The 26,372-nt window shown below is 41.9% G+C and overlaps 1 long non-coding RNA gene across 1 annotated transcript in view; it reads right to left on the bottom strand.

Annotated features, from left to right (window-relative positions):
* The window catches only part of LOC122564691, a 46,055-nt gene extending 22,375 nt beyond the window's left edge, over positions 1 to 23,680 (bottom strand). Inside the window, exons 1-2 of the long non-coding RNA XR_006315976.1 lie at positions 23,613 to 23,680; positions 4,348 to 4,425 (exon numbers count right to left, since the gene is read on the bottom strand). This is a non-coding gene — a long non-coding RNA (uncharacterized LOC122564691). The remainder of the gene's footprint in view (positions 1 to 4,347; positions 4,426 to 23,612) is intronic.
* Between the last annotated feature and the right edge of the window lie 2,692 nt (positions 23,681 to 26,372).

Here is a 26,372-nt window from a genome sequence, read left to right as displayed (position 1 = left end):
TGTGTACACTGACCGCAATCTACTTACATTCATGGAACAATTTAAAGACAAGAATATGAGACTATTTTGTTGGAGCCTTACGTAATAGATTTTTAATTTAAAAATCATACATGTCGGAAGATTGCAATCACAGATGCATTATCACTGATTTAACTGATAAAGTTTAGATGAGATTTGTATGTATTTAAATGTTAATATACACACACAGGTATATGAAAAAAAGATAAAGGTGAATCTATATTCCCGTTCTCTGTATATTAGGGCAATGTGTTTAAAAAGTAGAGAAAAAAATGAAGCCATCTTTTCATTATAATGGTTAATTTTTTAAGTGGGGAGGTGTTGTGAAGATGTGGGTGTACTGCACATTTAAGAGAGTAAAAGCTAGCAGTGACAGCACCGAGTGTTCTCAATAAGACACAATGTAATGTGCTCCAGCTACTGGCTGCCTGGAAATGACAAAACTGATTCCAATTAGGCCAATCAGTTTAAATACACTTTGAAAAATACCAAATTCCAATCAAGTTTGAATTGAGTATATGGACTATCTTAAAAGTCAATGACACAATCCAATGCTTTGGGGTATAAGACTGAGGAAAATTGAACAGTTGGGAGGAGATCTGCCAAACCAACAACATCTGCAACTGCCCAAAAAATAGTTCTCTTAAAAGGTACCTTAATTGATCAATAACCTGTGAAGCAGACTTCCCAAGAACAACAACAGGAATTCAGAGAAAACTGAGAGCGGCCTGGTTTTGAGACGAGAAGTGTTGTTTTGTAAATCTTAATTGGGAGTTTTATCAAACTAGTATTATAGAAGGGAATGTAAAAGATAGGCTAGAGGAAGGAGTTGTAAATAGTTGTCAGTGAAGTATATTCTGTTATACTTTAAGAAATAAAGTTGTTAATTCTTACTTCAACTAGTTCTTGCCTGTCAAATTTTCACAGATTACTGCATGGGATATATCTTTTCTGAGTTGCTGGTTTTAAATTAAGCAGGAGAGCTTGCCCCGTGTCGTAACAATTTGTGGTGGCTCATCCGCAGGAGATGGGGGAGATGCTAAATTAGTATTTTGTATCAATATTTATTGTGGAGAAGGTCATGGAAGACATAGAATGTAGGGAAATAGATGGTGACACCTCAAAAAGAGGTGGAGGTGCTGGAAGTCTTAAAACACAAAGGTGGATAAATCCTCAAAACCTGATCAAGTGTACCCTAGAACTCTGTGGGAAGCGAGAGAAGTGATTGCTGGGCCCCTTCCTGAGATAGTGGTTTCATTAATAGTCACAGGTGAGGTACCAGAAGACTGGAGGTTGGCTAATGTGGTCCCACTATTTAAAAAAGGTGGTAAGGAAAAGCCAGAGATAAACCAGTGAGCCTGACATCGATGGTGGACAAAATGTTGGAAGGAATCCTGAGGGACAGGATTTACATGTATTTGAAAAGGCAAGGCATTATTAGGGATAGTCAACATGGCTTTGTGCGTGGGATATCATGTCTCACAAACTTGATTGAGTTTTTTTTGAAGAAGTAACAAAGAAGATTGATGAGGGCAGAGTAGTGGATGTGATATATATGTAGACTTCTGTAAGGCATTTGTCAAGGTTCCTCATGGTAGACTAGTTATCAAGGTTAGATCACACGGAATACTGGGAAAACTCTCACCAGGCTCGAAAGTAGAAGACAGACGGTGGTGGCAGAGAGTTCCCTTTCAGACTGGAGGCCTGTGACCAGTGGTGTGCCACAAGGATCCGTGCTTGGTCCACTGCTTTTCTTCATTTACAGAAATGATTTGAATCTGAACATAAGTATAATTTCGCAAGTTTGCAGATGACACCAAAATTGGAGGTGGAGTGGACAGCGAAGGTGGTTATCTCAGAGGACAACAGATCTTGATCAGATGGGCCAGCAGGCTGAGAAGTGGCAGATGGAGTTTAATTTAGATAAATGTGAGGTGCTGCATTTTGGAAAGGTGAATCAGGACAAGACTTATAACTTAAAAGGTAAGGTCCTGAGGAGTGTTGCTGAACAAAGAGACCTTGGATGCAGGTTCATAGCTCCTTGAAGTGGAGTCACAGGTAGATAGGATAGTGAAGGTGGCATTTCCTTTATTGGTCAGAGCACAGAGTAGGAATTGGGAGGTCATGTTGGAGTTGTACAGGACATTGGTCAGGCCACTTTTGGAATATTGTGTGCAATTGGAAGGACGTTGTGAAACTTGAAAGAGTTCAGAAAAGATTTACAAGAATGTTGGAGAATTTGAGCTAAGGGAGAGGGTGAATAGGCAGGGGCTATTTTCTCTGAAGTGTCGAAGGCTGAGGGCATGGATAGGTTAAATAGACAAGGTCCTTTTCTGGGGTGGGGAAGTCCAGAACTAGAGGGCATAGGTGAAGGGGAAAAGATATAAAAAGGGACCCAAGGAGCAACGTTTTCACGCAGAAGGTGGTGCGTGTATGGAATAAGTTGGCAGAGGATGGTACAATTACAACATTTAAAAGGCATCTAGATAAATTCAAGAATTATAAAGCTCGAGAGAAATATGAGATAAATTCTGGCAAATGGGACTAGATTAAGCCTTAAAGCACATTAAGATGGATGAATCCCCTGGGAGTAATCAAGTCCATCCTCAGACGTTTTGGAAAGCTAGGCAAGAAACTGCAGAGGCCCTTGCAGAGATTTTTGCTTCAGCTTTAGCCATTGGTGAAATTCCAGAAGAATGGAGGGTGGTTGACGTCATTCCATTGTTTAAGAAAGGTAGCAAAGAAAGCAAGGAATCTACAGGACAGTGAGCCTGATAGCAGAGGGAGGCAAGTTGTGGGAGGGACAGGATCAACCAATACTTAGATAGTCAAGGTCTGAATAGGGAAAGCCAGCATGGATGTGTGCGCAGGAAGTCATGTCTGACAATCCTTTAGAGTTATTTGAAGAGATAACCAACAGGGTAGATGAGGGTAGGGCAGTGGATGTTGTCGATATGGACTTTAGTAAAGTCTTTGACAAGGTCCCGCACAGCAGGCTAGTCATGAAGGTTAAGTTGTATGGATTCCAGGGAGCTAGCTAATTGGCTCGATGATTGGAAGGACAGGTGATGGTTGAAGACTGTTTCTCAGATTAGATGCCTGTGACAAGTGCCACATGGGTCAGTGCTGGGAGCTTTGTTATTTGCATAAATGATCTGGATGTGAATGCACAAGGCATCATTAGGTAAATTTGCAGATGATAAAAAATTAAATAGTAAGGAAGGTTATCAAAAATTACAGAGGTGCTTGATCAGAAGGGGATGTGGGCTGAGGACTAGCAAACGCAACTCAATACAGATAAGCATGAAGTGTTGCACTTGGGAAAGTCAAACCAGGGTAGGACTTCTACAGTAAATGGTAAGGTCCTGAGGAGAATTGTACAACAGAGGGACCTACAAATACAAGCACATAGTTTGTTGAAAGTGGCGTCACAGGTAGCCAGGGTGGTGAAGACAGTTAGCCTGCTGGTCTTCATTGGTCGAAGCACTGAGTATAGTAGTTGGGTTGTCATGTTACAGTTGTATAAGTCATTGGCGAGGCTGCAATTGGAGTATTGTGTACAGTTTTAGTCACCCTGTTATAGGAAAGAGTGCAAAGATGATTTACGAAAATGTTTCCAGGACTAGTAGGCCATGCTGTGTGATTAATTCAAGACATGAGGTAATAAAACTTGCTTATAGGATGTCAGTTCATACAAAAAAAAACATTGCAAGTCACAATCGAATGGAAAACATGAAAATGTTCACGTAATGCCCTTCAAACTGACTAGCAGCAGTGTTCAGGACAGAAATACTGGAGAAATTACGAGGTGAGAGCATGATCAAAGACTTCCTAATGAGATGTGACATCGATAAATTCATCTTTCAGCAGTTTTAGGGAGAACTCAACTCCTTTCTACTGAGATTATTAACAAGCATCACAACTGTCAATTGATTTTCTTCACATAGACGAGTTGCTGAGGGTTTTAGCTAACAATGTTTTGAGAATTCCATTTTAACTATAAAACTTTTAAAACGGTTACAGAATTATTCATTGCAAGTTTTGGAGTACAAATAAATTTTCCTTTAGATGATAACAGAAACTGTCCAGAACTGTTTCAGGATTTGGGCTCTCAAATTGTGTCTTGCATTCAGTGCCTCACAAGCTCATACACTTTTGTTGTTTTATTTCCCCAAACAAATTTCCTTTGGCAAGAAATCCTTTCTCATGAATGTGGAGTAGTTAAGTCAGTTCATTAGTTCATATTGCGTGGAGTGGAACCATACTCTCAAATCAAAATTCAACAGAAAGTGAGAATACATCAGTCCAAATACACATATGAAGAGGCACCTCTGCTTTCAGCTCGATTCCAACAATTCTGTTCAGCAAATGCTTGGCAGGAATTCCAACAGCAACTCCACAGATATCCTAGAGTGAGATGAAACAGAGGTATTGTTACTCGACTCGTCATTCTAATCACACTCTGGGAATCCAGATTCAAATCCCACAACAGAGGATTAAGGAATCTGAACAATCAGTCTTATCCAATCTAATGAGACCATATTAATTGTTAACTAGTTATAAAAACCCCATGGAGTTTCACTAATGTCCCTTTGGAAAAGAAATCTCACAACCTTACCTGGTCTGACCTACATGCGAGTCCAGACCCACCGCTAGGTTGATTCTTAAATACACTCTGAGATGGCCTGGCACACCGCTCAGCTGTCTCAAAGGAATGAAACCAGATTTCCGAGAAACGATAACAGCAAAAACAGCCCTGCCAACCTTGCAAAGTCTTCCTTACTAACATATGGGTAATAAGAGCCAAAATTGGAAGACCTGTCTCTTAGACTAGTCAAGTCACAGCCTCTCAGTCTTACTGAAAGTCTGTTCATCATCGACAAGGGACAAGTCAGGAGTGTAATGAAATACTGAGTGAGTGGACCTCCACCAACACTCAAGCTCAATATCATCTGGAAGAAAGTAGCCCGCAGCTTGATTAACATCACATCTAGAAACATTCACTCCTTCCACCACTGACACTAAGTATCAGTGGTGTGTCTCATGTACAAAATGCACTGTAAAATCTCACCAAGACTCCTCAGACAGTACCTTCCAAACCAGTGACCATTACCACCTAGAAAGGCAGCAGATACACAGGAACACCACTTGTAAGTTTCCCTCAAAGCACTCAACAAACTGACATGGAAATATATCGTCTTACTTCAGTATCACTGGATCAAAATCCTGAAACACTCTCTCTAACACTCTGGGTCTACCTACATCAAAGAGACAGCAGCGGTTCATGAAGGCAGCTCACCACCACCTTCTCAAGCACAACGAGGGATGGACAATACATGCTAGCCTAACCAGTGACATCCTCATTCCTGGAATTAAAAAACGACTATAACAAGACACTACAATTCAACAGTACCTCCAAGGTAAGGAGATGAGACATCAAAAAAAGAAAGAATCAGCCAATATGTCCTTCTTTCTTAATGATCCCTGTCTGATCACTTCCCAGTGAGCCATGCTGGAGCTCATCTGCTGCAGAAACTCTCATCCGTGGCTTTCTTACCTCCAGACTCAATTATTCAAACGTTCTCCTGACCGATCTCTCATCTTCCACCCTCCACGTTCTCTATTGCCATATCCTAACTTGCATCAAACCCCATTCACCAATTACCTCTGTGCGCACAAACCTACAATGGCTTCCCATTCCCCAATATTTACATTTAAATATCTCATCTTTGTGATTAAATTAAGCATGGATTTGACACTCCTCCACTGTCAGCATTCCCTGTGGTTCACCAGTTCTAGCCACTTGCCCCTATTCATTCACCGTGTTGGCAGCCAGGACTGCAGCTTTGTGGACACCAAGTTCTGGAATACTCCACTTAAATTTCTCTCCGCTCTTACGACACAACTTAAAACTTGCTCCTGTAACTGAGCTAGTCTTCCTCCATTCTAGGTGAGAATCTCATTTCCATATGCTAAATGTTATCAATATTACATAAGCAACGAGAAACCTGACAACAGCTGATCAATACCTCTGGAGAGGTTATTCAAATAAGAATCTGAATATAGACAATATTTATCACAAAAAACATATCCACTCATTCATCGTGGACGGCACGGTGGCACAGTGGTTAGCACTGTTGCCTCACAGCGCCAAAGGCCCAGGTTCAGTTCCCACCTCAGGCGACTGACTGCGTGGAGTTTGCACATTCTCCCAGTGTCTGTGTGGATTCCCTCCGGGTGCTCCGGTTTCCTCCCACAGTCCAAAAATGTGCAGGTCAGGTGAATTGGCCATGGGAAATTGCACGTAGTGTTAGGTCCCACAGTCCAAAAATGTGCAGGTCAGGTGAATTGGCCATGGGAAATTGCACGTAGTGTTAGGTAAAGGGGTAAATTGCACGTAGGTGAATGGGTCTGGGTGGGTTGCTCTTTGGAGGGTCAGTGTGGACTTGTTGGGCCAAAGGGCTTGTTTCCACACTGTAAGTAATCTAATCTAATCATTCATCGGTTTGGTGACTGTGGAGAAACTGCCTGCAGTGCTCCTTCGCGTAAAGCTAATGACAGCACTGCAAATCTTTTGCATCTTGAAATGCCATTAACAGATTACATTTTTATAAATTAAATTATAAAATTATTAAAAATACATGTATAAAATTCACAGAACTTCTGTCTATCCCAACAGTACTGTAATATAGGAAGTTAAATTTGGTTTTATTTATTGTCTCAGAACCCTCACCAAGATTTTAGGATCACAATTCACCGTAAAATGAAATATGAAAAGACTTTCGATGCCAAACTATACAAGGCAATGGATCTAAGTGCTGGAAAATGGGATTAGGATAGTTAGGTGGGCTTTTTTTGACTCGATGGGCTGAACAGCTTTATTCTGTGCTGTTGACCTCTCCCACTCTATTGCCTGGGATTTAAAAACATGTAGTTCCACAAAAAGTGCAGCAGGACTGGAGCTGCTGGAAACGTAATTTCCAGTGGGTTGGAACATATATACAATTGGATTAGGCAATAAATATAGACATGGAATCATTTTCCTAAGGACTTAGTGATGACAAATGAAGTTTGGAATTTTTCTCCACGTACAGGGATAATTTTGACACATCAACTGCAAATTGCATTTGGTAAGCTTGCGGATTCCCTCACAATCATGAGATCCATGGAAAGGAACAAGAATGCATTTTGACATTTGAGTCACTGTAGCAAAGTCATTGAAATGTTGCTAACCTATCTGGTTTAATTGTCTTACATGGAGTTAGAATGGGAATATGGAGATCCTGCTTCCCCTTTCAGAAACTCAAAAGCAACAACCTTTAAACATCATTCAAATCAGATTTCAGTTCATTTTATTTCAGTCAAAATCAGGGGGGTTCACAGAGTCATAGAGATGCACAGCTTGGAAACAGACCCTTCAGTCCAACTCGTCCACGCTGATTAGATATCCTAAATGAATCTGGTCCCATTTGCAAACATCCCTCCAAACCCTTCCTATTCATATACCCATCCATTGCCTTTTGAATATTGTAATTGTACCAACCTCCACACTTCCTCTGGCAGCTCATTCCATACACACACCACCCTCTGCATGAAAAAGTTGCCTCTTAAGTCCCTATTAAATGCTTACCCCAAACCTATGCCATCTAGTTCTGGACTCCAACCCAGGGAAAAGACCTGTCTACTTGCCTCATCCATACCCCTCATGATTTTATAAACCTCAAAAGGTCATCCCTCAGCCTTCAATACTCCAAAGGAAACAGCCCCAGCTCATTCAGCTTCTCCCTATAGCTCAAACCCTCCAACCCTGGCAACATCCTTGTCAATCTTTTCTGAACCCTCTCAAGTTTCACAAAATCCTTCCAGAACTGCACACAATATTCAAAGCTGGCCTAACAATGTCCTGAACAGCTGCAACGTGACCTCCCAACTCTGATACTCCTTGAATAAACTCCCTTTACATTCAACCACATTTCCTTTCAAGTAAGCTGTACCCAACTACTGACTAGAAACATGATTCAAGTTCACATTACATGGAATAAGCAACACATAGATCAGAGGTAATGAGGTGCGCCCAGAAACAGCCATGCTCCATAACAACATCTAAGTGCTAGCTGTCGTTTCTACTCAGGCACCCTCCTAATTAAATCCCCCAAAAAGCGCTCTCAGAAATTATCTTAATCTGCAGTTCAATCCTCGAATCCTTCACCCTCAGATTCCAAAAACAGTCTTTACCCTCCCTCCTTTTTCAACAATCTGCTGCCCTTTTCAAAGGCACCGGCTGCTTGGTCTGAATTTACCTCTGTTGCCTCTAAATCCTGCTGTCAGCCTCAATTTCAGCTCTGGAATCTAGCTGTTGGGCCTGATCTTCCTGAAGAAACTGACTTCACAGGCCCCATACAATTAAGCTAGCTAAGAAAGCGAATGGTCCAAAGGATCTGCATACCCATCTGGACAGGTGGGCATTGTAGATTTAGGTGTTGGGTTTTGAAAGCATTAATGCCGAGGAATGCATTAAGCACTGCCCAATATAGTCTTATCGACTTGAACCAGGGCACAGCTCTGGATCTCAAAGGAGACCATTGACCTTCCTTCTCATATCTTCGTTACAATGTCCATAATACCAAGGAAATCTATAGCAACCTTGGAGGGAGTACAATGTAGGTTTACATGATATCTGGATTTCAGGGATTACGTTATGAGGAGAAATTATACAAATTAGAAAATTAACAGGAAAACAGGAAGAAAGAAAAGCTATTTCCACTGGTTGGAGATTCTAGAACTAGGGGATACAGTCTGAGAATGAGGGCTAGACTATTCAGGAGAGATGTTGGGAAGCACTTTTACACACAAAGGATGGGAGAGGTTTGGCGCTCTCTTTCACAAATAACAGGTGATGCTAGATTAGTTGTTAATTTTAAATCTGAGATAGAAATTTTTTTGTTAAGCAAGTGCATTATGGGATTTGGACCAAAGGCTGGTATATGGAGTTAGGCCATAGATCTCATGAAATGGTGGAAAGGCTCGAAGGGTTGAATGGCCTACTCCTGCTTGTATGTTCCTATAAGGTAACTTGTACCTAGCTGTTTTCATGTCTTAAACAAGATTTGTTTATGCAAGAGCACCTTCTTGCTAGACTCCCTAAAGGTTTTTCTCCACTACATGAGACAAAGCAGATGCTGTAGATCCCAATTTAAAAAGGAGTGTGGCAGCAAATCTACCTTATCGCGACCAACAGTACACATTTCTCCTACAACAGTAATGGGAAAGATTCATCATACAACAAGTACCAAGCTGCAAAATATTCTGATTGATGTTTCCTAAAAAGGCAGCATGTGTTGGCTTTCTCAACTGCTTGTTAAGCCTCAGTAATCTCACAGTATTGGTCTCAAGATGGCAGCAACCTCTGAAGGACTATATAAAAAAAAAGCATGGTCACAGCTGCTAAGCCAATGTTGTGGAGGGAAATGGCTCTGAGAGATGGCCTGTGCCCATGGCTTTGATACCTACAGCTCGGGGCAGAAGGGATTCAAAAGGAGGTAATCAACAGCCCTCAGCCTATCTGCCCTCTCGCTTCCCTAATGATTGCTGGATATGTCGGGTCAGGGTACCTGCCTGCTCTTAGGAAGATCTCAGTACCATCCGCAATTTAAGTTTAATTGAATCTAAAGAGCTTTCCACCAGTGTCAGTCAGCCTCCACCTCTAACAAGATCAGACATGACAGCCAGACCATACACTATTTTCTGACTTTGCTCCTGCTGCCACTAATTCGTAGCACCAGGAAAATTCATTTGATTGCTTCATTGTGATTGGACAAACCCACAAAGCTGTTCATGCTTCTTTCTCTTGCTTATAGATTCAAGCTCTGCTAGCTGTTGGAGTTCAAGCTCTCGGAATATGCTCTGTATATCCCACAGTGCTACATATGGGCGAGTGTGGAGTTCTCCTCCTTCAGTTCTAAATCCCAAAATTGATTTAATTTCAAATCGTGGCCCCTCGCTTGTCTGGGGGGGAGAGAGAGAGAGAGAGCGCGAGAGAGAGAGACAGACAGACAGACAGACAGAGAGACTGCTTCCATCTATGCTATCCTACCATTTCAGAATGATAAACAATTACATTATGGAATGCTTGAAGTATAATGGATCTAAATAAGGAATGAAGAAATGCATCCTTTTAAATATATGCAAGTTTTTATACAGGCACAAGATTCCAGATGATTAATGCCAGTTTGCAGAAAGTAACGCAAGGACGTATGGTAGAGATTGTTGAGCTGGAGTTTTAGTCCTATTGACATAGAGCTCTTACACAAAATACTGCTAGGAGAAAGTGAGGACTGCAGATGCTGGAGACCAGAGTTGAAAAGTGTGGTGCTGGAAAAGTGCAGTGGGCCAGGCAGCATCCGAGGAGGAGGAGAATCGACGTTTCAGGCATAAACCCTTCTTCAGGCTGCCTGATTCCTAGCCCACACTAACAAGAGGCTGCATGGTCAACGCTGAGGTACTGGCTGGCAAGGGTGAGCCAGACAATGTTCAGTCAGTCGGGGGAGACTCTATGATGGAGGTCATTCCAAACTGCAGTGATACACATCCTGTGCATCAGTCTCTGGAGCCTCTGACTGTTCCTCTACATTTATAAGTCAAATGCCAGGTTCAAAACATGGTCATCATGTCTCATGAGAACTAAATCTTCCAACATGAGCATGTCCTATAAAGTTTTATAGAAATACATGACTAAATCCTAATTACAGGCTTAAATTCCAATCTACTATACTACTTACACCATGTTGCATTTAAATAGCACCTTGACAAACTAAAAGCTCCAAGGTGTTTCCCAGGAATGTTACAGAACAAAATTTGATATATCCCATGAAAGAGGTATTAGGCCAGATGAACAAAATTTGGTGAAAGATTTTAAGGAGCAACTTGAGGAAAAGGGAGATAGAGACAGAGAATTTAGGAATGGAATACCAGCACTTTGGCCTGAGGCAGCTGACAGCATGGCCAACAATGGAGTTATTAAAATTGTAACATTCAAGAAGCCAGCAGCACGGCTGCTCAGTGGTTAGCACTGCTGCCTCAATGCCAGGAACCTGGGTTTGATTCCAGCCTTAGGCGACTTTCTGAGTGGAGTTTGCACATTCTGCCCGTCTCCGTGGGTTTCCTCTGGGTCCTCCGGTTTCCTCCCACAGTCCAAAGATGTGCGGATTAGCCATAGGAAGTGCAGAGTTACAGGGATAGGGACGGGGGATGGGTCTGGGTGGAATGCCCTTCGGAAGGTCTTATGAACTCGAAAGAATGAATGACCTGCTTCCATGCTGTAGAGGTTCTATAAAGCCAGATTTTGAGATGGTCAGAAACCTTGAGGAGTAGTGGAGGAAATCAGAGTTGGAGACGGATGAGGTCCCAGAGGGATTTGAATACATAGTTGAGATTTTTAAATACTGACCCACAGTGGCATTAAGAGCACTGACACCACAATATCTGCCATAGAGTTCCTACCAAGTGTTAACAATTGCATGGTCCCTTGTTGCCCTCCCATGTTTTTTTTATATCAGTGGACTTGACCTGATCAGACAATCCTGGCAGCCTGGAGAAGCCAATGGAAAAGTATGTGTTTTTCACTCGAAAACGCGACAACCGAAACAGCTCAGCTCACCTTCCCCCACCCAACCCCCCTTTAAACTCTATTACGCTGCAAAATATCTCAATTAGAGAGGAAGTGTCTTACATTTAGCAGAGCTCATCAGGATTGACTTGCACTAATTCAAGAAGAGAGGGAGGCAGAAAGTAGGAAATTATAAGCGAGTTAGTCTAACATCAGTTATAGGAAAGATGCTAGAATCCATTAAAAGATTATTGAAGGATACTTAAATAATCGCAATGCATACAAGTAGAAGCATCATGGCTTTGTGAAAAGGAAACTGTGCTTCCAGAGTCATAGAGATGTACAGCACGGAAACAGAACCTTCGGTCCAACTCGTCCAAGCTGACCAGGTATCCTAACCTAAGCTGGTCCCACTTGCTGCCATTCGGCCCACATCCTTCTAAACCATTCCTATTCATACACGCATCCAGGTACATTTTAATTGTTATAATTGTACTAGCCTACATCACTTCCTCTGGACGTTCATTCCGTACATGCACCACCGTATGCATGAAAATGTTGCCCCTGTGGTCACTTTTAAACCTTCTCCTGGAATTGCTGTTTTTAAACAAAGTAACATTCAGGGTGAGTGGGTGGGAACTGGGATTTAGTTTTCAGAAAAGCATTTGATTAGGTCCCAAATCAAAGGTTGCTACAGTAGGCAGCATGGTGCATATTAGCATGGATAAAGGATTGTAACTAAAAGGCAGCTGGGAGTTGGGATAAATGGGCCTTTTCTAGGTTTACTAGCTGTCACTTACAAAGTGCCACAGGGATCAGCGCTGATTTACAATCTATACCATTAATTAACAAAGAGTGCCCAAATATGCAGTAGCTGAATTCACCAATGACACCAAGATATATGGGAAAGTAAGTTGTCGACAGAAGAAAGTGCGCGCGCATAAGAATGTAGACAGATTAAGTCAGCAAGAATTGGGTAGATATAGCACAAGATGGGTAAACATAAACTCCATTTTGAGAGGAAGAATCAAAGAGTAGTTCATTGTTTAATTGGAACTCAGTAACACAAAAGTGTGTCCTAGTCTATGCATCAGAGTTGTATGTGGGTACAAGTGACTAGGAAGGCAAACGGAATGCTTTTGTTTATTGCAAGGTGAAGGAAATTCAAAAGAGAAGCTTTTCTGCAGCTCAGATGGCATTGACGAGACCACATGTGGAGCATTGGATACAATTCTGGTCTGCTTATTTGAAAAAAAAAGATATAATTGTTTTAGAAGCAGTTTAGAGAAAGCTCACTCAGCTCATTCCTGGGATGAAAGGTCTATCTTATAAATAAAGATTGAACAAGTATACCTATGCCCATTGGAGTTTAAAAGAATGAGGGGTGATCTTATTGAAACATGAAAGATCTTGTGGGGGCTTCACAGGGTTGATGTCAGGAAGATGTTTCCACTTCCTGTGAAGGCTAAAACTAGGAGACACCGTTTCAGAACAAGGGGTCATCTTTTTAAAGCAGAGATGAGATTTTATTTCTCCACAGGTCATTTGAGTGTGGAATCCTCTTCAGAAGATGTGCAGGTTGGGTCTTTATTTAAGGCTGAGTTAGATATTTTTTAATCCACAAGGAAGTCAAGAATTATGGGGAGTGGACAGAATTGTGAAAATGAGACCACAACCAGATAAGCACGTCCTTATTGAATGGTAGTGCAGATGAAAAGGACCAAACTGCTTACTCCCTCTAAGTCCTAGATGTGCATTCTCAGATAGTCTGCGATTTCGCCATGGTGGGGGATGACAATCTCCAATTGTAGGATTTGGACTTATATTCCCAGGAGCTCTGGGTTACCAGCCCAATGACATTACCACTCTGCCAACACATTCCTCATAAAGCAACATGACCCGCACCTCTTAAATGTAATAGTTTTATATGCTTCTCTCATGCATCCTATTTTCTACAGTTAAATTTTAACTCTGAAAACTAAAAATTATGTAGTAAGTCACTAAGCACAAACAGGATATTTGGAAAAGCCTACATCCACCCTCACTGAGATCTGCTTCGGCACCTTAGATTTATGACCATCTTTAAATTATTTCTTATATCATTGACCGCCAAGTTATGCTGTCCTTCTGACCTGTTCTTCTTCCATTCCATCTTACAGCCACCCCTTCATCACCCAGATCTCACTTTCCTGTTTTAAGTCCTTCCCTTGCCTCTTCTGAAAACTTTTCAAAAGCCATGTGTTTAGTTGAGCTTGGGTATTAAAAGCAGACAAGCTGTGGGTGGGGCAGGTCATCATGGGTCAGATTTTATATTGACTGTTACAACTAGATCCAGAGTTTGGAAAGTGAATAGGAAGTGAATCATTTACTGTAAGTCTAAACTTGGAACAGATTCAGGTCTGCCAGACGCACTGGGTTATTTATTTGAAACAATAACACTGCTACGGGCCAGAATTACTTGAACCAGCATGAAAGAAACTAAATGATGTGGGAAATGAAAACTGTCTACACATCAAATATTTACAGTAATGAGTGCTCCTTACTAATGTACATGCCCTGGATTCAACTTGGTCCCATTGCAAATAAATTGCCATTGCTACAAATATTCTCAAACAGAATAACAGTACCAAACAAATACTGGTAACCTGGAAAACAGGCGAGAGACAAAGGGAGAATACAAGAAAATGTTAGCAGTTAATATAAATAGAACATTAACACGTTCACCAAAGGTCTAAACATTAACAGGGCAATCAAATTAAAAAAAAAGGCTGAATAGGCTTGAAAAGATCACGAGTATGTTGTACCTGTCCTTACTAATAAACAGAATGTCATCAACAATAATATAAGAAATGGGTGGTAGACAAATTGAAATGGATAAGGAGGATAGACCAAAAGGGACAGCAATGCTCAAGGCAAAAAAGTCACCAAGTCCAGAACAGATACTGAAATAAAATTGCAGCCACTGTGCTTGCAATCTTACATTTTTCGCCAAAAAGGCAGTAATACAGGAAACAGAAAAGCTAACTTCTGCACAGCAAGCTCCCATAAACAGCAAGGAGAAAACAACCAGATAAACTGATAGTCAAGACACTCTTCTTGGGTTGGACATGAAGCAGAACTTTAAAAGAATAAAAATAATTGCGGATGTTGAAAATTAAATAAAGAAAATCCTCAAAATACTCAGCTGATCCTGCAGTATCTACGGAGAGAAAGAGAATGAACATTTCACCCTTTTATAGAATAGAATACTTGGAGATGTAGAGCTGAAAATGTGTTGCTGGAAAAGCGCAGCAAGTCAGGCAACATCCAGGGAACAGGAGAATTGACGTTTCGGGCATAAGCCCTTCTTCAGGAAGCCTACTTAGAGATGTAATAAAGGTGCATGAAAGAAAAGAACAAAGGAAAAGATGGAAGATCAAGTGAAATGCAGGAAAGATAAAATGAGATATTGTAGAACAAAAAACAAAGAACTTAGAACATAGAACTTTACAGCGCAGGAATGGATCCTTCAGTCCATGATGTTGAGCTGTACATGACACCAAAATAAACTAATCCCTTCTGCCTGCCCATGGTCTATATGCCTTAATTCCTTGCATATCCATGTAATTATCTAAAAGCCCCCATCATACTGGCCTCCATCACCACATCTGGCAGTACTTTCCAGAAACCTACCTATCAGTGTAAAAAACTTTCACCCCCCCTCATCTTAAATGGCTACCTATTGTTTCTCTGGCAAAGTCTCATTGCTCCTTGATCTGATAATGCTTGCTTCGGCCATTTTAGAGGGCAATTAAGAGCCAACCACATTTCTATAGTTGATACACAGAGACAATAGATTTATCTTGCTAACATACACTGATTTCATCATCATTGTTGCGGATGTTAATTGCAGATTTATTAATTGAATTTAAATTCTTTTGTGCGTTATTGGGGTAACACACTGGAAATCTGCCCAGCCATTCGCAGAGCTGTCACAAAAGTTAAAAACTTTACCAAAGTACACAAAGTTTCTAATTTGCCCGTCAGATAGACTCAGGTTAACAGAAGTATTATGGACCAGGCTGGAACCTCTCAAAACATTTCAAGAAAGTAGCCCTATCTTTTACAGTTGCTTTAAGCATGGATATTCCAGGAGTGATGTAGCTGGTCAAACCACTCAGTTTTAAACGAAACTGAATTTATTTACAGACTACCAAATGAAACACGAAGAGAGAATAGAATATAGGATAACTTAACCTATCTGAAAATCTTAGCGACTCTATCGCAACTCAAGAATGCTGTTCCAATTTCCAGCAACATCCCCATAAACACTCCCTTGGCAAATAAAGTAAAATCAAACTCAGGTTCTTACAGGAAAGGTGTCAAACAACCAGAAAATCTCTGTTGAGTCAGGGAACATTTTCCCCAACAGCTTTCTTTGACGAGCACCTTCAAAACTAAACCAAACTAGAAAACAAACCTGAGCTAAGAGAACAGACCACTCCCCTTTCATAGTACGACTGTCTATAAAATAACCCTGAGGTGTCCTCTGATTATTGACTTAGCCATTGTTAAAGTAGCCAGTTCAGACATAATGGGCAGCTCTGCCTTTACAAGCTTCTTGGAAAAAACCCTTCAAGGGCAAAATAATCTTTTTAAAGGAGCAGCAGAGTTACAGAAGACATGGACCAGATTTCTGTACTGAATAAGAGTTCATTAACTGTATTACAAATAAATAGATTGGAACCACAGCGAAACAACTGTGAATTGTCAACATACAACCCCGCTCATTAAAACTCCTTAACTTCACTCCCATTACACCCCCTGTCCGCAAGGTGCTCCAAGATGGCTCTTTTGCTTGCCATGATTTTCTGTTCTTTACTCACTTTTTGCTTCTTTGCAGGAGGCATAGGTGGTCAGTGCACTAACTGTACAGCAACCAGCAAGGGAAAATAGTCTGGCTTTCTTCAGGGTTTAATACTTAACTAGAAAGAAAGACATACAATCTGCCCTTGCAGCAGTACAAAGACATCGGTCAGTATCATTCACAACCACAACCTGTTCAGCTACCCAGGAGCCAATCTGATAATTGCTGCCAGGCCACTGTCCTTTGGCATCCACAAATGGTAACAACTCAACAAACCAATCAGCAAGCTGTTGCTGGCTGAAACCCACTTTGTGCACACTCCAAGGTGCCAAACAGTCTTTGCTGCGCTGCTAATACTGTTCAGAGTGCACATAGCAAGTAACTGAAACTCATTAAACTTCTTAAAAATGCAACAATTTCCTCCACATGCAACAAGCCCGGAGAACCTTGACCCAAAACCTAACCCTAGATAGCTAGGAATAGTCAGGGCAGGATAAGAAAGAGAAACTTCAAGCAGATAAAAAGGAAGCAAATCAACTCAGGTCTTAATGTTTCGAAAGTGTGAGGATGATCTTAAGAAATCAATTAAGAGAAAAGAGGGGTATAAAAATACGGCAGGTAAGATTGGGGAGAATCCCAAGATATTTTAGAATTACATCAAGGGAAGAGGATAATCTGGGAAACAATAGGGCCCATTAGGAGCTAAGAGGGCAATCTGTGCATGGAGCTAGGGGATACTGGCAGATGTTTGAATGAAAAACTTCATATCTGCCTTCATTTAGGAGGATCTAGATACAAAACTCAAGTAGAGGGACTGAGAGAGGCTCTTGAGCAGTTTGACATAGGAAGTTTTTGGGGGCTGAAATATGGACAAATCCCAGGATCCAGATGAACAGTATCCAAAGTTGCTATGGGAAACAAGGGAGGAAATGACAGGGTCTCATCCAGTTTTTTAAAGTTCTTCTCTGGCCACACGGTGGTGCCAGAGGACTGGAGCTCAGCTAATGTGGCTCTATTTTTCAAGAAAGATGACAGATACACCAGGCAATAACAGACCAGAGGAGTCTAACATCAGTGGTAGGGACAATTTTGGAGAAAAGTCTGAAGGAGAGAATTAATCTCCACTTGGAGAGACAAGGTTTGATCAGGGATAGTCAACATGGCTCTGTCAGAGCGAGATTGTCCCTAACAAATTTGATTGAATTTATCAAGGTGACCATGTACGTTGATAAGTTGATTATGTTAATAAGGATTTCAACAAAGTATTTGACAATATCCCACATGGGAGACTGATAAAGAGGATAAAAGCACACGAGATCCTAAGTAACTTGGTATGTTGGATCAAAAATTGGCTGAGTGGCAGGAGACAGAGTGTGGTGGTAAATGGATGCTGTAATGACAGGAGGCCAGTGTCCACTGGCATAAAACAGGGATCAATGCTGGGTCCCTGCATTGATATATGTAAACAATATAGAAGAAAATGTGTGTCAAAGTAATCAGTAAGTTTGCAAATAATGAAAAGAGTGGCCAGGTGGTTGAGGTGAGGAAGAAGGGCTTAGCCTATAGGACGATATAGGCAATCGGTCAGATGAAAAAAAATCAGTGGCAGATGAAAATTCATTGTGTGAGAGAAGATGCATTTGGAAGAAGTTAGAATACAAAAAAGTACTCGATGAACAGCAAAACAGTACGAAGCTTAAAGGAATCTTGGGATGCTCGTTCACAGAACCCTGAAAGTGGCAGGACAAATTAATAGCGGAGTTGGGACGACATATGGGACACTTGTCTTTGTCAGTCGTGGTATAGATTATAAGGACAGGGAGGTCTTAGTGGAGCTGTACAAATATTTGGTTAGGCCTCAGCTTGAGTCCTCTGTACATTTCTGGTCCCCGCATTATAGGAAGGATGCGATTGCACTGGAGGGAGGTGTAGAGGAGATTCACCAGGATGTTACCCAGGATGGAGTGTTTCAGCTATGAAGAGAGGCTGGATAAACTTGGATTGTTTTCTTTTGAGCAGAGAGGGTTGACAGGGAATCAGATTGAGGTGCATAAGATTGTGGGGCATAGACAGGATAGATAGAAAATAGCAGCTCCCTTAGTTGAACAGTCAGTAACAAGGGGGCATACTTTAAAGGTGAAAGGTAACAGGTTAGAGGGAATTTCAGGATTTTCTTTCATCCAGAGGGTGGGGTCACTTTGGAATGCACTATTTGAGAGGGTAGTTGAGGTGGGAAAACTCAACCTATAAAGTGTACATGGTCGAGTACTTAAAATGTCATAGCGTCCGAGGCTATGGACCAAGTGCTGAAAAGGGTGATTAATGCAGAAGGGGTCTATTCTGCAGTCTATAATTCTATGACTAGTTAGGTTGCTATTTTTGACCAGCACACACACAATGGGTTTAAGGGGCTTTTTCTGTGCTGTAAATGACTCCAAAGCCCTGGTCAGACCATACCTCAAATCAGAGAGAGTAGTCTGGACACCACAAAAGGAAGGAGACATTAGAAGGAGCTGGAACAGGGTTTGGACAGACAGTAATGTAGTTTTGTCAGAAAGCCATAAATGTAACAAAACAAGCAACTGCAGATGCTGGAGAGCTGAAACAAAACCAGAAACTATTGGAAAAACGCAACATGTCTGGCAGCATCGGTGCAGAATGACACCTAGGCACTAAGTGTTAAATTATGAGTAGAAACCACACAAATGAATATTGCATCTTCTAGAATTTAGATGTTAATTAGATTGAAGTTGGAGATATTGTGAGGAACAGATAGTTTCTCTCTTTCCACCCTCTTCCATTTGGATGGGGAGCTTGGATTAAGAGATAGAACATAAAATCTAGAACCAGCTGCCTCATAATTACAAGAGGCATGGCCAGGGTAGATTGTGAGAATTTTTTCCCCATGACAGATGTGTCTAGGATCAGATGACAAAAGTTGAAGGTGAAGAGTCAGTGTTTTAGAGGAGTTCTGAGGAAATTATTTTTCATCCTGTGCATGGTAGAAATATGGAACGTGCTGCCTGAGAGGGTGGAGGAGACGGGTACTTTCACAACATTTAACAAGCATCTGAGTGAGCACTTAAAATGCAACAGCTAAGACTATGGACCAAGTGCAGATAAATGAGATTAGTCTAATTTATTATTTGTTGACTGCCAAAGTGCCTCTTTCTACGCTTTTTGACTCTGAGACCCTGAAAAACAAATTGAATGCCAGTTGATTGTTCAGGTTGTGAGTTTGCTCGCTGAGCTAGCAGGTTTGTTCTCAGATGTTTCGTCACCATGCTAGGTAACATCATCAGTGAGCCTTCGGTGAAGCGCTAGTGTTATGTACTGCTTTCTATTTACGTGCCTTGGTCACAGAGTCAGAGATCTACAGCACGGAAACAGACCCTTCAGTCCAACTCATCCATGCCGACCAGATATCCCAACCCAATCTAGTCTCACTGCCAGCACCCGGCCCATATCCCTCCAAACCCTTCCTATTTACATACCCATCCAAATGCCTCTTAAATGTTGCAATTGTACCAGCCTCCACCACTTCCTCTGGCAGCTCATTCCATACATGTACCACCCTCTGGGTGAAAAAGTTGCCCCTTAAGTCTCTTTTATATCTTTCCCCTCTCATCATAAACCCATGCCCTCTAGTTCTGGACTCCCCTACCTCAGGGAAAAGACTTTGCGCCTATTTACCCTATCCATGCCCCTCAATTTTGTAAACCTCTATAAGGTCACTCCTCAACCTCCGATGCTCCAGGGAAAACAGCCCCAGCCTGTTCAGCCTCCCTATAGCTCAAATCCTCCAACCCTGGCAACATCCTTGTAAATCTTTTCTGAATCCTTTCAAGTTTCACAACATCTTTCCGATAGAAAGGAGACCAGAATTGCACGCAATATTCCAATAGTGGCCTAACCAATGTCCTGTACAGCCGCAACATGACCTCCCGACTCCTGTACTCAATACTCTGACCAATAAAAGAAAGCATATCAAAAACCTTCTTCACTATCCTATCTACCTGCGACTCCACTTTCAAGGAGCTATGAACCTGCACTCCAAGGTCTCTTTGTTCTGCAATACTCCCTAGGACCTTATAAAAAATCAAGAGCAGAGCTCAGAAGCAATATCCATCAAGTATTCTACCGATTATAGATCACTATAGGATAATGAAGCCTCTACAAAATATGTGAATAAAGAAACTGACACTCAATACTGTAATTTTTCTCTCTTGAACCACAGGGATTACAACCTCAGCTGTTAGTAAATGAGCTGCAGGGTTTTAACTGTACAACAGTAAACGAGCAGCTTTAAATATCTAAGTTAGACTTTTTTTTTGTCTGGAGGGGAATCTGCAGGTAATGGTGAGGTCAAGGGTTCGGGAGGAGTCTTGGTGAGTTGCTGCAATGAATCTTGTAGATGGTACAGACTGCTGGCACTGTGTATCAGTGGTAGAGAAACTGGCTATCTAAAGCTGCTTTGTCCTGGATAGTGTTGAGCTTCCTGAGTGTCATTGGACAAATACACGCACTATCCATGCAAGGGGGAAGTATTTCATCATGCTCCTGATTTCTGCCTTGGAGATGAAAAGGCTTTGGGGAGCCAGGAGGCAAGTTACTTGCTGCGGAGCTCCTAACCTTTGACTTGTTTTCATAGCCACAGTATTTGTATGGCTGTTCCAATTCAATTTCTGGTCAGCAGTAAACACCAAGATCTACATGGTTTTGGAATTCAGTGATGCAAATATTATTGCACCTCAAGGGGAGATGATCAGATTTTGTCTTGTTGGAGATGGTCATTGCCTGGCACTTGTGCAGCGCAAATCTCACATGCCACTTATCAGCCCAAGCCTGAGAATGTTGGAAAATAGTGAGCAATCAGGTCTTTTAATCTGGATGTTGCACGGCTATGAGGATCAAACTACCACAGTTGACAGCTTGTCTGATGATGGACACTGAGGCCTTTAAACCCAAAGGACACTGTCGAAGGGGCCAATCAGTGGAAAAGTTAGACTACTTTAAGTAGATGGGGGAGTCTGCTGCAAAATATACATAAAGCTGGATGAATGTACAGGTTAAGGGGCAAGGAGTTTAGGCCCATGGATTGGGAACATGGTGTACAAACATGAAAGGCAAGAAACACAATATAATCTCAAAAGATGGGTCCAGGAGCAAACGTGCCCTCCAGAAAAAAGGTCATAAGCTGTGAAAAGAAATCCTACTTACAGGAAGGGGAGATCAAACTGAGGCAAGATACACAATGTAGTTTAACAAGGACCAGAAATATTGTGCAAACTAAGAATGAGCAGCAGAAGCCTGTGTGAGCCAGAAATCGTAGTGGCCATGAACAAACTAGAGAAGACAAATTGATAAAAAAAGACATCAAACAGCAAAAGCTACAAAAGCTGGAAAGAATTTGGGGTGTACACAGAGTTAACAGACAGGTGATAATGACCCAATCACAGTGGTGGATATGCACCAAAAAGGTATCACCTCATGGGGCTTATAAAGCTAAAGTGAGGCTAGTGGCACGCAAGTGTGAAGCTAAACCGAGAGATTAAGACACATGGGTAGATTCACCAGTAGCAGGAAGAGCAATTCTGAGGTTTTTTTGGACTTTGTTAGCAATACATTCTTGTAGATCAATTGTTATTAACGTGGTATTGCTATAGGGAGATTAGTTTATTTCACCCTCCAAACAAAGCACCAAGTCGCAGTGGGGATCATCTAGTAGTTAGCCAATTGTGTATATAGCCTAAATGAGATCTCTAGAGTTTGGTATTTCAGAGTAACATCTATTTTATTAAAATTGGATTGTCTTTAATTTAAAGCAGACCCTGCCATGACAGCACTCTTCAAGCACCTTTATAATGTATCGGGTTGATGGGTTTTTTTGAGAGGCAGGAGCATTGAGTTTGAAACCATTTTTATACATGGACTGAAAACAGAACTCAACATTGTAAGTCAGACTTTTGGAGCTTTTAAGCACATTGGTTTGATGATCAGGCAGAAAGGGTGGAGGGTCACTTTGCAATGGCACTCGCGTTTGGAAAATGTTAATCAAGTTAACAGTCAAAGTAGGACGTCACAAAAAGATGCTGTGACTTCCAAAACAAAAATGAAGGAATTTCAAAGTCTGACTGGACAGGTGAATTAGCTGTGCATCCAAACAAAGCCAGATGCCAGTTTTGAAGTATTAGAGTTGGGTATGACGCTGTAAAATCCCCAAGATATTAATCAGGTGAACAAAACATTTAAAGTAAAATATGAAACAGTGAATTTTGAAATTTCATTGGGAGATGTCAAGAACATAAAACCAGCAACTTAATGGCAGAAACACTCACTGTTGGTGAGGTACTGGATATGGCATTTTTCTTAGCAAATACATTGGAAAAAATTTTTCAAAAGAATTCAGAAGCAATATCCATCAAGTATTCTACCGATTATAGGTCACTACAGGATAATGAAGCCTCAACAAAATATGTGAATAAAGAAACTGACACTCAATACTGTAATTTTTAAACAGTTGCTGGAGAATGGAGAGATCTCCCAATTGAAAGGGGTGGATAGCAGCAGCAATCTAATTGTTTTACAAAGAAATCAGCAAGCTTTCCTGAGAAACTGTTGGACATATTGGGAAAAGGATGCTTGGAAACAATGTGCAAAGAAAAAATTGGGAATATAATCTGATGCCATTTTGTTCGTTTTCTAATATGGATTGATTTACCTAAAAAAGGACTCCTTATCTAATCTGGTTTTAGGGAATGTCTGCAACCAAATTAAATGAGAACAAGTAATGGATATATTAATGAGGAGTTAATTGGGTTTGAATTAGATATATAAATTTGTTAGGTATGAAATTAAATTTATAAATATGGAGAGGTAGGAATTATTGGGTAACAGTCCTTTGGAGCGTGATAAATTAAATAAAGCTTTCACAAAACAGTGTGGACTTAAAATTTGTTTAAATACCATTGTCTTTAGGAGGAAAACATTCCAGGGTCTTCCTAACTCTTCACTGAGTTATCCAGCCCCTCAGCCCCTTTGTAACACCTACAGCACTGGCCCAGGCCTTACAGAATTGCAGCTCAAGAGGCTGCGCACTGATGCTTTCAATCATTTAATGATATGATTACCAAAAACACTTACTGATGCAGCTAGTCAGGACTTATGTTGCTGTTTGTCCCTCAACAAACCAGAGGCCAGGAACCTGCGAAAGTACAGACAGGGTGAGCCGAACATTGCAAGAACAGATGTAGTTTCAAGCCGACACAACAGCCACTCTGTCATTGTCAAATGCCATGCACAGCAGTTGCCTATGCACAACAATAAGCCCATGATCACACCACTCCAGCTCAGTAAATACACCAGGGGCAAAGAAAGGGTTTGTATATCTACACAGGAGTGTCAATGTGAGGGGACTATGAACACAACATGATAGCCCTTAGGTTTTCCCCACTGAGTGCTAACACATAACTTAATAAAAGATACATAGATGAGGGGAATCAAACTGCTGAGAAGACAAAGACAAAGCCTGAATTCATCTTGAATACAATCAGACAACAAAAACCCGGACAGTACAGAGACAAATCTTTGCAAACAGGGCAGAGCGAGACACAGAATGCACAAGAGGGCAAAACCTTGGCACTGCATGCATCAACAATCACTAGGGCAGTGGAGCCACCACACCCAGTGACCCCCTGGGTGTACGGAGCCCCCAGTGACCCCCCACTAGGGTACAGAGCCCCCACGCCCCTAGTGACCCCCACTTGTGGCAGGCCCCCCCTGCCCAGTGACCCCCACCAGGGTACAGGCACTGACTCTCACCCTGGGTCCGGGACTCCACCCTCTGTATCTCACTTGGGTACAGGTGCAATGGCGCCAAATCTCGCTGGGGAACATGATTCCACACACTATATCTCATCCAAACCCACATCGAAAACGTCCATCTGTGCTAACCCCATTTCCCTGCAATTGGCCCAACCTTTCCGATCCACATTTTTCTCCAAATGCCTTTTAAAATGTTGTTAATGTAACCACCTCAACCACTTCCGCTGGCAACTCATTTCATATGCACACCACCCTTTTGTGCATGAATAACTTCCCCTCAGATTCCCTTTTATTCTTTCCCCTCTAACCTTAACTGATGCCCTCTAGTCCTCGATTCCTCAACCCTGGGAAAAAAGCTGAGTGCATTCACACTATCTATGCCTCTCATGATCTTATACACTTCTAAGATACCCCCTCTGTCTCCTTCCTCTAACTCAGACCCTTGAGTCCTGGCAACATCTTTGTAAATTTGTTCTGCACTCTTTCCAGTTTAATGAAATACTTCCTACAGCAAGGTGACCAAAACTGAACACAATACTCCAAGTGCAGCCTCACCAACATCCTGTACAACTGCAACATAACTTCCCAACGTCTGTACTCAATGCCCTGACTGATGAAGGCCAGTGTGCCAAAAGCCTCCTTCACTGCCCTGACTACCTGGGATTCCACTTTCAGAGAACCGTGCACCTGAACTCCAAGATCCCTCTGTTCCACTACACTCCTTTGGGCCCTACCATTCACCATGAAACTCCTACCTTGTTTTGACTTCCCAAAATGCAAGACCTCACACATATTAAACTCCATCTGGCATTTCTCAGCCCAATCCCCCAGCTATTCAAGGTCCTGCTGCAATTTCTGATGAACTTCCTCACTGTCCATGCTTAGTAATCATGCCTTGTACATTCACATCTAAATCAAAGATATAGATAACAAACAGTAATGGGCCCAGTACTGACCCTGGAGGCACACCCCTAGTCACAGGCCTCCAATCCAACAAGCATCCTTCCACTGTTACCCTCTGCTTCCTATCATCAAGCCAAATGTGTATCCAATTTGCCAGCTTCCCCTGGATTCCATGCAATCTAACCTTCCAGAGCAGCTTACTGTGTGGCACCTTATCGAAGTCCATATAGACTACATCTACTGCCCTGCTCTCATCAACCTTCCTAGTCACTTTATCTAATAAATTTGGGAGGTATGATCTCGCACACACAAAGCCAAATCAAACCCTGACTTTCCAAATGCATGTTTATTTTACCTCAGAATTTCTCGAGTAAGTTAGCAACCACAGAAGTCAGGCTTACAGGTCTATACTTCCCAGGTTTTTCTTTGCAATGCTTCTTGAGTAAGGGGAGAAAGTGAGGTCTGCAGATGCTGGAGATCAGAGATGGAAATGTGTTGCTGGAAAAGCGCAGCAGGTCAGGCAGCATCTAGGGAACAGGAGAATCGACGCTTCGGGCATTAGCCCTTCTTCCTGAAGAAGGGCTAATGCCCGATACGTCGATTCTCCTGTTCCCTAGATGCTGCCTGACCTGCTGTGCTTTTCCAGCAACACATTTCCATTCTTGAGTAAGGGCACAACATTTGCTACCCTCCAATCTTCCGGTAACTCACCCATGGCTAACAACAATGCAAGAATATCAGCCACGGGCCCAATTACTTGTTTAGCCTCTTGGAGTATTCTCAGATATATCTGGTCAGGACCAGGAGATTTATCCACTTTGACACATTGTAATATGTCCAACATCTTCGCAACTGTGATATGGACTGTCCTCAGGATGTCACCACTAACTTCCCAAGCTCGTCATGTCTTTCTCCATGGGAAACACAGAGGAAAGATATTCACCGAGGACCTCCTGGGGTAAGGCCACGGGGACACTGCCTCTCGCTGGGGGGACAGTCCCACACACACACACACACACACGCTGACTCTCTCTGGGGGACAGTCCCACACACACACACGCTGACTCTCACTGGGGAACAGTCCCACACACACACACACGCCGACTCTCACTGGGGAACAGTCCCACACACACACGCTGACTCTCACTGGGGAACAGTCCCACACACACACACGCT

Source organism: Chiloscyllium plagiosum, chromosome 30 (assembly GCF_004010195.1).
Source record: "Chiloscyllium plagiosum isolate BGI_BamShark_2017 chromosome 30, ASM401019v2, whole genome shotgun sequence".
Lineage (NCBI taxonomy): Eukaryota > Metazoa > Chordata > Chondrichthyes > Orectolobiformes > Hemiscylliidae > Chiloscyllium > Chiloscyllium plagiosum.
The sequence above is the reverse complement of the archived record's forward strand: the minus strand, read 5'-3'. Positions and strand labels throughout refer to the sequence as shown.